Genomic DNA, 13,345 nt, shown 5'->3' on the forward strand with positions numbered 1-13,345 from the left:
GTGCTAAGATAATCTCATCCGATAACTGAGGCCTTCCTCCTCCTCCTGCCTCTCTTTTCCCTCCATCTCTCTCATCCTACCCCCTTCATTGCCATGGCTTGGTGGGTCTGATTTGTAGTTCGGCTCCCTCTCTCACCACACAGACAGCATTAAAGCCAGGCCCCACAAGCCCCCTCTGATATGGGAGAGTTCATTAGAGATGTGCCTTTGATGGGCAGCCTTTTCATGTGACTACCGGTTTTTCAAATACCTTGATGTAGAAGCTTAAGAAGGCATTGTGCAGTAAGCCCTCCTTTTGATGCGACTTATTTAGATCTGCATAGTAAATCAGGGGGGAGTAAATAACCAGCCAGCAGATGGAAGCAAGGAGATAAGGCACCAGCGAACAATCACATTTGTATTTTGTTATGATGTTGACAGCAGCTAAAATTCACTAATCTAGAGCCACTGATCTGCATTTCAAAGAAATCTCATTTAGCAGCAGGGAGGATAAAGTTCCTCTCATTGTGTCTATTTTATTGCATTCTTTGCTAATTTATCTGCCCACAGATTTAACATGCAGGGCTTGGTGGTAGGAGCTGGTGTCCACACATTGCATAGGGGGTCTTAAATACTGTGAAAGCAGTTACGTCTAGACTGTGAGCTGAGGGTAATTACACGTCTGACCATGAATAGAATGAGTTTGAAGACTCATCTTTCTTCGGGCGGGCCTGAATTGCTCAACTAACACTGATAAGGAGCATTTGGTCCCCACAGAAATATTGCTAGTGGCTTTCCATAATGCCCCCCTTTTCGAACACCGAGGATGGTATTTACTTTTAAGATAAAGTTATTGTGTACAGTAATCTGACTTGTTAGCATAATGTTCTCTTTCATTGCAGGACCCGCCTTTTTTGCAGCGTGGAGGTGTTTGTGGTCCCGGTCTTAAATAGTTTATCTTGACTTAGTGTGCGAGTGCTTTTATGTAAATATCCGCCTATAGCATTATTAGGCCTTTGCGAATACTTGAATGCATTTGCCATATTTATAAGTTGATAGAATTTACCAGTAGTTTTATATTTGGCATTAAGATATGTGTAGTATTTGTAAATCCCCACGAATTGGAGGTCATGCAGACTAATAGCATTCCTAATGCTTTTCCAGTGAATAAAATATGACATCTGCACAGCCAAGACGTGTTGTGATATTGAAGTTTGCTCACCAGCAAATCATTTTAAGCACGGGGCCATTAATTTGAAATAATTTCTTATATATAACATATATTAGAAGTATTTGTTTTTACTTTGGGGTTCACATCTTTAGCCCTTCCACAAAGGGAAGGGTTTTGCAAAGCCCCATTATGTCTTTTAAACCTTTTTATATACATAGAACTGTATTTCTCAGATGTTCAACATGTAGATGTACACACCACAAATGAATCATATGATTTTCTAAAGCCCTTTTTGACTCTAACTTGTCAAACCTTTTTATGTCCATTTTTTCAACATGCAGCACTTTGGTTGGTGCTCACCTCTTCCACAAACCCTTTTACCACCTTGTGAGTAAATGTTGTACAGCAATCTGTGCAACATTTTCCACAAACTTAGAACAGTGACAAATTACAGCAGTTGGTATGTTTTGTTTTCAGCTGTGCTCTTTGCTTTTTGAACAGTTCAGAGAACACATTCCTCAGGATTCAGCAGTTGCTGGTTGCCTGTAGGGGTCATTGGAATTCTGGGAAAATAAAAGAGAGAAAAAAAAATCTATAGAGGAACATGCAGGCCGTTTTGTGCCCCCATGCCCCAGCAGCATTTGCCTCTTCTATGCTCCTCTAAGAGGGGAATTCAGTTTTTTTTTCACTAATGTTATATGATTTTTGTGTTGTTAAATGTCAAAGGCAGTCTTTAGCTGCACTTGTGGTATTGTACACTCTTAGTATAGCTGTGTGATTAACACAAACATCATCAATACTAATAGTCTCTTACTTTTATGGATGCTGTAGCATGTGTACTTAGTTGCAGAAAGCTGAACAGAGTAGACGAGAAATCAATTGTGTCAGGTTAACACTGTGATTTACTTGGTGTTGAGAGCTTGAGACCTTCCAGGCATACACCTTTTTAACTTCAGAGAGAGAGTGCATGTGGGTGCTGGGGAGGGTATGATAAGTTATACTGTACTGTACAATGCCTGTTTGTGCATGCGCACACACACTATTATGCTTCACAGCGGAATCCAGGTGCACTTTGTTGTTCCAGAGTTTATTGCTTTCACCTATAAGTCATACAGAAAATACTTATGCAAGACAAAGTCTAGCCCACACATGTCCACAGCAGCACTGACTGTGCCTAAGAAACTTTAAAAAGATAGTCACTGTAGCTTTGAACTAATGGTATACTTACTGTTTTGTCTCTTCTCAGATAGCTATCATCCCTGGACACCTTCCAGTCCTGCAGGACGGACAACAGCAAATTCTCTCCCTTAGGGTAAGCTTTTGAACATGGTTCCTTCATGTCCACCTGTCAAAGAATCATTGAGAAAGATTAGTGTTAACAGTGTCTTTTCAAGGATCACGGTTAACAGTGACCTAGTGTATATAATCTTGATAAACTAATTTAGATTTTTATCAAGACCCCAAACTCTGCCTTTGGTTGTGGTGTTACAGTATTAGTTAACCCTACTGCATTTGGGTGATTGTAGTGGCTAGTGCAGGTCAGGGGGGCCCCATTCCCTCTCAAATGTAACAAATCTTCATCTTGTCCACCTTGATAGAATTCCCCCTCCACTGGGCAGCCTTTCAGTTGTGCCTGTTTGCTTTTCACACCCCAAGGATTTTCAATCTACTCCAGCTTAGAAGTTATGATATGCATTATGGCTGACAAATGCGGGCAAGCTTGGATATCGGATTTTTTATGTATTTTGTTGATATCTTGATTGAGATTTGTAGCAGAACAGAACAGAATGAAGTGAACAGGGGCTATATTAGGCTTAACCTAATGTTAGTGTTCCTGCTATGTATTACTCTGTGTTGGCCATACAGAAACAAGAGAAGATAGAAATGCAACTTTGTTCAATATACTGCTCTCATATTTAGTCCAAACATCTATTTTTTTCTTTTTAGGATGAAATATGCACATGCACACTCTGCACCCATAGAGAAAAGCAGACAACACACACTGTAAAGTCCTAAGTGGTAAGTGAAGGTGGTTTTCATTGTCCTTGCATGTCTGGTATTGTGTTTTCTCCCAGACTAATGTTTCTAGTGTAATGAGCCACAACAGTCATAAATGTTGGTGGGGTTTGGCTTTAGAATAACAAAGTCCTGGGTGGTGAAATGACGAAACAGCAGAGCCAGGTAATAGAAAGTACAATAAAACAACAATGTTTGATATATGGTCTAGAAGGTATCCATCTGATTCTAATATGAATAGAGGCACATAGAAGATTTCACATAATATAATGAGATTTTATTGAACAAAGCAAAGTATTTTAGGAGTAACATTTCACCCCAGAATAAAATAAGTAAAAGCAATTTTAGGGCCTAACCTCTTTCATCATTTAGAACCATCATGATGTTGGAATGTATGACTTTCTTCATTTGTAACTTTCAGATGCCAAAACACAAATTTTATACATTTCTCAAGCACAGTGTTGCTACAGTGCAATAAACACAGATGAGTGAAATTATGGGAGATATTAAATAATATATGTAAATTAGTTCATATTAACTGTTTGGTTGATTTTGTACCTTTGTAGTGTTGCAAAACCTGGAAATGATCAAAGACATTCCCTTTTTTCAAAACTAATGACACAACAATGGTGTTTGTCACCAGGTCGCTCTGCAAACGGGTGTCAAGAATCTCAGGCCACATAATGGGAGGCACCAATTACATCTCCAACATGACTTTTGTAGCCATTCTATTGATTAGATCGCTCACATACACTCATGTATCCAGGCCGCAAAAGTGCACATACACACATCTCCAAACACTTTCAGCCACTGATAATGAGAAGAAATGGTAAACCTTTTAATTTGGTGTATGTTTGGAACTTTAAGTATGGCAGTGATTAATCAAGTTTTGGGTGGAAGAGTGTTGTGTGTGTGTGTGTGTGTGTGTGTGTGTGTGTGTGACTGCTTGAATTGAAATTTATTTTTTACAGGTATGTTCAATATTATATTATAAATTATTTAAGTAGACAGTAGAGCTTTAATATACAGAGGTGATTTTAGGCTTGGAGCTGGAAATTGCAGTCCACTTGCTTTGAACCGTTTTATTTAAGATGTTCTGTCCCCAACCTAATGGAGAAAATTTTTACTGTAGGGAAGTGGCACCTTTGAGGTACATATATGATTAAAGCGTACTGGAGCGTACTGACAGGAGCGAAGATGCTGAGTAGGTCCAGTTCCCCAACAGTCCTGTCTTTCCAGAGTCAATTAGAGACCAGATTTCCATTCACAACTTAAAGAGATTTAAATGTTTGTTCTTAATTTATCTAATATTCAGTTAAATCTTCAAAGATGAACTTTTACTGCATATCTGCTGGCCTAAAAAGCCCTTCTAATCATTGCAAAAAAGTGTAATTGTGTGGACATACAGTATATAAAAATCTACAGCAATTAAGTTAACCTTTGGCTCCTTTAAAGAAGCTGAAGTTTGAACTGAAAAACCCTCTGCTCACATTTCCAGTTTGAAATTGATTTCTTGTCATAGATCAGAGACTGCTTGTCATTCCATTTCCAATCCTCAAATGGTTTCTCTGAACCTGCTAACTGTCTCCCTGTGAGTGGGCAAACAGGGGAAACCTCCACGGGTCTTTACCCTGGGCGCTCCGAGCAGTCGAGGGGGTAGAGGCTAAAATCAAAGGGACTTATATCATTCCCCATTGGCAGCCTCAATTGTCGAGCTGATTTGGGATTGGTGGAGAATGTGAAAACTGTGGGGTGTGGGTGCTTGGAGATCAGGCGAAGCAACCCCCTTTTTTTAATCTTTATCCACCATTAACCTCAGTGCCCCAGTGTGTGGCTGAGATCAGGGCCATTGGTCAACCCCCATTTCACTACCACCCAGAATATTTTAAAGTTAAGCCTCTCGCTTAACAAAAAGTCTTACTCATCAAAGGTTTACTTTCCCTTCTTTGCCTCTCTTCCTTCCTTGTGCTCTCAGTCCCAAGGATCAGCTGCCATTCTTCATGCACCCTTCTCTCCATGGTCCACTGTTTTGTCTTCACACTTAGCAAGGGGGAGGGAGAGAAGTTGGAAAGTTTTGGAAGTTCCCCAAGTTTCCATATTTCTCTTTAATGAGGTTTGGTTTGGGGTCTAATAGTGTCACGCTGTGAGCAAATTGGAGCAGAAGTGGATAGACCAATGATGTCCTGCCCTTTGCTGATCTCACGGATTAAGAGCCGTCCTGTTTTTAAATAGACCCTGGAATTGTACTTAAATTATTTCCGCTGAGGAAATATTTGTCTCACCTGATATTTATATTTTCAGCTTTTTTCTTTAGTCTTTAGTTCTGCTTGTGAGAACACCTCATATGTAACCTATCACACCTCAGATATAAAAGTATAACAAGGCTAAATTCAGTCCAGGTCTTATTCTACTGATGGACATTTCAGATTTTATTTAATTCACTATACTATTTTTTTATATAAATATATAAACTGAGTCTGATGTGAAAGAGAAGGGAGTTAAGCTCAGAACAGAAAAACAAAAGATGGTGCATGGTAGATAGTGAAGAAAAGAAATTGCATGAAGAGTGTTTGTCCAGAGTGCACAGTTGTCATGAGAATTCAGTTAGAAAGAGAGGGAGGTGAGATGGCACAGACCGAGTATTGCAATCATTCCTTAAGGAGACGATAAAGAGGCTCAATGAGTCTATTGATCTTCATGGGTGCCTATGCTATTCTTCTTTCTTTGTCTTTCCCCTACTCTGTCTCTATCTACTTGTTTTTTTAAAATGCCAAAATTATGTGCTATTTTGCAGAAGAGTATGATTTTGGAAAAATAAAAAATTGGGGCCGGTCTACATTTGCCCTCAGTAGAGGTGGCCTCAGCATATTTTGGGCAGTAGACCTCATATTAGAGATGACTGATACTCTGGAAACGACTGATTGCAAGTACTGCATGCACCAGCTTGATTTCTATAAACTAGCAGAGGTCTAGTGTTCCATGTGTTATTCTTTCCCTGCAACTTAATTGGAGAAATTCTGGGTGCAGAAGCTGGACTGACTGGCATCTCTCCAAGAGCCTGCGATTATTGTGAAACCCAACCCGAGGCAGGCATGACATCAGAGCGGCCTGACATTAGTTTGAACTCCTCATTTCAGGTGGGAAGAATTATGAGTGGCTTCACTCACAGGTGATCGTGTCCAATGAATCGGTCGCACACAGTCGTGCATTCTTCTCCCAAGGCCTAAATGCTGATTGGCTTGACTAATTGAACTTGTGTTGCCATCAGACTGCCACACAGCCTCACTTTTCAGCCTGCACACATACAGTAGCTCTATATTCACAGTTCCCAGTGTTCTACAGAGCTATGGTCACTCTGACATAAACTAAATCTACCAAAGCGCAAACATTACGCTAATATTGTCACATACTATATATAGTGGATAGAAATTAGTTTCTAGGAAACACATCTCTGTTTTGGTACCGTCTACAGCCTCATAAGAAATTATGACAAAGGGATTTTAGCCTCCTGTGTTAAAATAAGGCTTACGCTGTTTTAACTAATCATAAACATACTTTGTTTGTTTTATTCCACATTCTTTCGTGTGTGTTTAAATAGAATGACAATATCAGTGTTACACAGAATATATTTCTTTATAAAGTTTAATTGTCTTAAACACTTTTTCATTAACTGTATTTATTTTGAAAATGACACATTTTATTGTATTTGACATTTTTGAGATTTCATCATGAGATACTGCTCCCACCTTTTTTTCCTTTTTTTTCCCCATGTAAAAGTTTCAAATCAAACCACACAGTCACAGCCAGTGAAAAAGCTTTTACTCTGGATGCATCAAGCCAAGTCCTTTGTTCATAATGATCATTTGATTGTGGCTTGTAAAGGGATACAGGCTGCAGTGAAATCCAACAAGAGCTTGGAATCTGACTTCCCCAATACAAACCACAAGCCTAGACAGTGCAACTGTTACTACCTGGTTGGAGGCAAAATGGGCGTAAACATCTGTGTGTGTGGAAAAACACACTTGCACAGCATGCTCGATTTGGGTCATAGAGCTGACAGACAGTGGAATATGAATGTGTGTATGTTGACAAACTCCACTGCACTCTGAATGGGGTTTGTGATTACATCTCATCATGCCTGCTGCATCGGTCCTGTCCCCGGCCCCAGTCCTTCTCACTCTCTCTGCTTTTCTCTTCCCTTTCACTCCCTTGCTCTCCCCATTTCTCTCTCTCTCTCTCACTGCACTGCCTCTTGGGCAATCATGTGGTCACACTACCTGACTCCTTGCTGCTCAAGAGTGCAGTTGACAAAAACAGCCCGAGGCCCGTCATGTGGAAACGATTCAGTCGGCACACAGCATACATTCTACCCCCCGTCCTACAACTTCTCACTTTCTCTCACTAAGTAACTGAAGCACTGGGGTGTTCCTTATTCTGCTCACCTGTGAAGGGAAATGGCATGGCTTTCCTCCTGTCTAGGTGTGTGTGTGTGTGTGTGTGTGTGAGTGGTCATTCTTGTTTGCAACTTTGTGGCCACAGTGCGTGGATGCCACTTTAAACCAGCCGTGTGTGCACGAGTAGGTATGGGTGTCTGTGTGTGTTTTCACTAAAACTTCTCCCTCCCACACTCTGAGAGGTGCATGCAGTTTCTCTGTCAGTTGAGTTGCTCTCCTCATGTCATGTACCATAAAGCTGGCGGTCAGTGAGAGCTCTCAGCCTGTCAGTCAGCATGGTGGTCCTGGCCTGTCGAGCTGCTCACCTGTGTTTATTGGACAAGACCTGCTCCACACTACCCAGGGAGAACACCTTGTCTCCCTTCCTTTTATTTTTCTTTTCTCTCCCATGTTTTCTCTTTCACTTTGTTTTTGTCTGTTACTGTCATTCCCAATCTATCTTTCTCATTTTACTGCTGTCTGTCAGCGCAATAATGCTTTTTAATTTACCTTTTCTCTTTTATTTTTTTAAATCCATTGTTACATTTTCTGCAGTTATTCTCTTGGCTGATCCGCTTCTCTTTTTGTTCTGTACTTGTGTTTCCCTTCTCCCTCTTCTTCCACTGTCCATTCTTATTTTGTATTATTTTGGGACCTCTTTGTCAGTCCTACGGGTTAAAGCCACACCATCTCTTTGGCGGCGGTGTTCATCTCTTCTCTACACCTGGGTGAGCACACACACGAGCATGCACACAGCGCTGCTAGATGACTGATTGAAACTTGTCTCAAAGTTGCTAATGTTCACTGAAGCATTATATTGTAGATAAAGTAAATAAACTAGGTTAGCATGGGAGACATCTCTGGAATAGACTGCAGTGATCTGCCAGATGACACACACACACGCATGTAGCTTAGCACAGAGGTTTCTGTCCTTCACATACCCACACATAACCAGACACACATATACCAGGTCAGTGGCTGAGAAGGCGTCAGTGCTGCTGAGGTGTGCGCGGAGCACAGGGTGTGAAGATATTTTCTATGGCTCAGGAATTTCACCCGTTTAATGTATTTTGAGGCGCACTCTAGAAAAGAATCAAGAGGGTGCAGTCAAGTACAGTACATGGCATAGAGTCACTATATAGTATACAATAAGTTTATAGTGCAAAAAACATGAACTTTTTGCTTGGTGAGTTTCAAAGAAGCCATCTTACTCACAGTCAAAAGTAATCCTGATCATTTAAACCTCTCTTATTCATGCTCTCTTCACTTTGAAGTCTAATTCTGCTTTGCTTTTGAGAAGTTCTTTCAAAAGTGTTGTCATTCTGTTTAATTCAAATAATTTTTGCAGGAAAGACTTATTAGCTAAGCTAGTTAGCATATCGGTTAAATGTGAGGTCTTGCTCTTTGTGGCTACAGAGTTTTAAATCCAGTGTCCATTGAATGATTGCTCAGTTTATAGTGCTAGTGTGGAAGGAAAGCCAGACATTGAAAGAACCCTGCATTCATATTTCCACCTAGTGTTATATGAAACTCCCTTGCATTTGCCTTGCTCCCATTTTGTGCTGTAAAGTGGTATAGGTGACATGGTAATACATTTGTATTGTGCCCAGTGATAAATACTCTGCTAGGTCTTTCTCACTCTGCTGCTTCCAAATGTGTCTGGACAGTGGCTGTATTGTCAAAGGCGTGGGGGTCATTCAAAACTCCATCTCCCTGCCTTTTGCCTTTTATCAAATATTTCTACGCGGATGATAGTTTTCTCATTTATTTAGTGAATAGTCGGCGGGGGAAGAAGAAAGAAAGTTTTACATTATGCAAATGATGAAGTGGGTTATAATCTCACACATATTCATCACAGCAGACATTGGACCCTTGTGATACCGTCCTCCATTTGGCTATTGTTCCTGTTCTCTCTCTGCATACTGTTCCCCTCAATGGGCAAAGCAGGCTTTAATCCCGTGTCTCTTTGGAATGACAGTGTTTACTAGCTATTATTCAATAAGGAACCAGGAGCATGAAACACATCTTTCTGTCAGTAAGTGCTGTGTGAATGTGCTACAAATGAAAGGTATTGTTAGCCATGTGAGGATAGGATGGAAAGGAGGGGGTATTTCTACAATATGATTGGATGTTTGCGTGTTTCATAACCTCTAAACCTTAAAGAACTTTTTCACCTGACTTCCCTGTCTTGTCGATGCTTTTAATGTCGATGCTGAACAGGCCTTTAGAGTTTGCCTGTGTGTACACTAACACACTGATATGGCAATGTGCGAAATTATTGTCTGTAAGTACTGTAGGGATTAGGGTAGTGGGTGTTGACAGTGAAGTGGCTCTCAGAGCGTTTATTCAACACACCTTTGTATGGATCAGACACATATTCTCAATGTGTCATGTATTCACAGTTCACCAATAAATACAGGCAAATGTTTCTCAGTTATTGTGAAAGGATGCCCAAGCAACCTAATGAGATTTCTAAATATATATATATAAAAAAAACAAATCCAGGGAAGTTGTTTGTCTTGCTTTATCTTCCTCCATTTCCCTTGCAAACTAGTTTTCCCTTCTAAGTCCTGACAGCATTAGAGATTAGCGTCATAGCTGCTAACAGTCATTAGTCTATTTTCACCATTGTGTCATGCACTGTTTTCTTCCACCACCCCAAGCGTGGTGTGTGTCTGCATGTCTCCTACTTTCGTGTCAAGTGAGGAGTGAAAAACAATCATTACGACCTCCAGCGACCCCTCCTGAAGCACAGTAAGTTAAATGGTTTGTAAGACGTTTAATTACCAAATGGTATAATCGTTATTCATCTCATCATTAGATGTATGATATTAAGTGAATTGGCTCCCCTGGGTCCCTGTGTTTCACAGATCAATAGATTTAGAAGGAGCTTGAAGGGGGTGGGGGCCTGGGTTTGCAGTTAAAACACTTCTGAGGCCGCTGATACAAACACATGCATGGTTTCTGTGATGCACAGTGATGACATTCACTCATTTTTTTATGCAGCTAGCTTTTATATAGGTTTAATTATGCTAATTTCCATGCACCCAGGAATGGCAGTATGTCACTTTTTAAAATGGATTTATTTTGATGATGAAAGAACATGAAACAATGGACAAGGTTATGGCATTGCAGACTTCCCATCGGCAGAGTGCTTGCGTTTGCACTTTGGGACACTTTGTTGGTATCAAGCATTGTTTGAAGGCACAGTGGAGATTGCTAATGCAGCATGTACACGTCTGAGTCCCAGTAGCTTGCAGCTTGATATCGCCTGTATTCCCAATGTGAATATGGCTAAGTGGTGATCAGGGACTGCACCACAAGCTGCTATTCACTGCGGTCGGCACCACTAGCCTGAGTTAATTGTCCATTATCTACTATTATCTAATCTCTCTTTCTCTCTCTTTTATTCTCTCTCACTCGTGATTCTAGCCGTCACCACTCTCTATGCTGTATCCACTGCTTTTTTTCCTACCTCCTCTAGCAACCTTGTACTAGTGTTGTAGCCAAGTCCTGGCTACTCAGTTCAAATAGTAATAACGATTCCCTTTGTTCCTGAGGTACCTCAGACAGGATTCTGAACATGAAATCAGCAAAGCATTGTATTCATTTCTTTCTACTGGAGGAGGTGCTCTTGTGTCTAATATTCCCATAAAGATTTGAACATTATTTATTTAGAAAAATACATAGTTTGAATTGTACTCTTTAAAAAGTAACAGTGATGAAGTGTCAAGAAAACAAGAAAAAAGCTCTTATTTTGGATAAATAAATACTAGAAGATTACCTAAGAAGACCCTCTTCTTGTCCTCCCTTCAGGTTGATAAGGTGATAGATCCAATCAGAATAAATCAAATCAAATCAAATCAAATCAAATCCATCTTGTGATGTGTTTGAGGTATCCTCAGAAATTTCACTTGATGGCACTGTTTTCCTTTTTGCTCCAGCTGAAGCAACAGGGCATGTTTTATGTATGCTGGGCACAATTTAAAAAACCTGGCTATGCCACAGATGCGTGTGCCTTCCTTTCTCTTCCTGTCCCTGGGCACTGAGAAATAGGCAGGATCACTGACAAACAATAAAATCATGCAGTATATTATTTTAAAAAATCATTACGCTTCCAGTAAAGAGTTTGAAAACCAAGTATACTTTGGAACAGTTACTGTAGTTCAGTCATCTTTTGTGTCTTTAGAGAATGTTCATTCTTTTGTTTGTTGGTTGGATGATTTCCTTCTGTATCTTAAATCTTGAAAATGTATATTTTAATGTAAAAAAAAATAAAAAATCTGTCACTGTTCAGCTGTTTAAATTGATTAAATTGCATTCCTCCTGTGCTGCCAGGTGTGGTTTTAATAATTGCATCAACAAGGGGATACATGCTATAAGGCCTGGAGTGTTTCTGCAGTTGATTTCAATCCACACCTTCCTCTCAACTGCCACTTGATATACACTCACACACATTTATGCATTTTAAAGAGCTTTAATTTTTGGTAGTCATACAGTTTAGAGTTTATATATAAATAAAAAGTATTAAAACATATTAGGAACCTGCCATTTGTCGATACATTCCCTGCAGTCTATCAGGGAGGAGGGATTAAATTGAGTTTAAATAAGGGTTAGATGGATGGACTGGGGGTGCGTAGGGTGGTGGGGGCAAGATCATATTAACCGCTCACAAAGCAAATGGTTCAGTATTAGGATGTGTTGGTCTGGTGGACTTGCCTCATGAACAGCCTGTGTAGATGAATACATTACAGTACAAAATAACTGGAGCTTGTATTTCAGCATCGTGCGCATCATAAATAAAGGTGTTCCATGTATAATTGAGGCTTGTGCATGGGGAACTCAACTGGAGATGAGAAATGGAAATCTGTGTACTGGTAAATAGATAATCACACAAAAGTAATTGAGGTTTTCAAACCCCAATCTAGTCTGCCAGCATGAGCTCGTTTGCATGTTAATCACGTCAGTGATTTCCCTTCATCACAGGGAAGTCCATGCACACTTCTATAACCAGCTTTTAATTGCATTTAAAATGTCACAGAGGTGGAACACATGTAATTTAGCCAGAACTGTGTCCAAATTAATGGGTACTACTGAGACGCTCCATTGGACAGGGTTGGAAATGAGAGAGGCTGTCCATTGTTGGGTCTTTATTAAAGATGCCTCAGTCTTCCAGTCTCTCCAAGATATCATCTTTACAGCACCTTTTGAAGTGTATATCAAGACTTCAGGATGAGATGTGATGAGCATTTTGTGAACAATTTAACACTATAATAGATGCCAGCTTATTCCGAAATAATTCACATGGATGGATATTAAAAAGGTGGAAAAAGATGCATGAAAGGGAGAGACTGCAAAGTCATAGTTGGGTTTTAAATGGAGGAATAGTTTATTTTCTTTTATTGCCAGGTGTTCTCTTGGTGTATAAATTACAGAGATGATGTTTCCATAACACAGCTTAGGGCACTCTAGAGAGGGGAAACCTGCAAAACAGACCTATTTAATTTTTCATAGAGGTGGACCATCAGGAGCAATAAGCCAATATTCCTCTTCCCCTTTTCCAGATGCTTTCCACACTACAGTATCTTACCAAAACCCAGGCCCCTTTTACTGTTTACTTTTTTCAAAAAAAGAAAAAAGTTCTGCCGAGACCTACATGAAAGGAAGAAACTGTTGAAATGTTAATTTTACCATCTGCTGTTGAGGCCTACTGCCTTTTGTGTGTGTGTTTTCTTTTTTTTCTGCC

At 40.0% G+C, this 13,345-nt stretch overlaps 1 protein-coding gene across 1 annotated transcript in view; it reads left to right on the top strand.

The window, feature by feature from the left end:
- Positions 1 to 13,345, top strand: part of foxp2 (forkhead box P2) — a 111,440-nt gene that overhangs the window by 6,809 nt on the left and 91,286 nt on the right. Inside the window, 2 exon segments of the mRNA XM_020614396.1 lie at positions 2,397 to 2,462; positions 3,098 to 3,169. The gene's annotated coding sequence lies outside the window, so the exon portion shown is untranslated.

This window comes from Monopterus albus, unplaced genomic scaffold (assembly GCF_001952655.1).
Source record: "Monopterus albus unplaced genomic scaffold, M_albus_1.0 scaffold145.1, whole genome shotgun sequence".
NCBI lineage: Eukaryota > Metazoa > Chordata > Actinopteri > Synbranchiformes > Synbranchidae > Monopterus > Monopterus albus.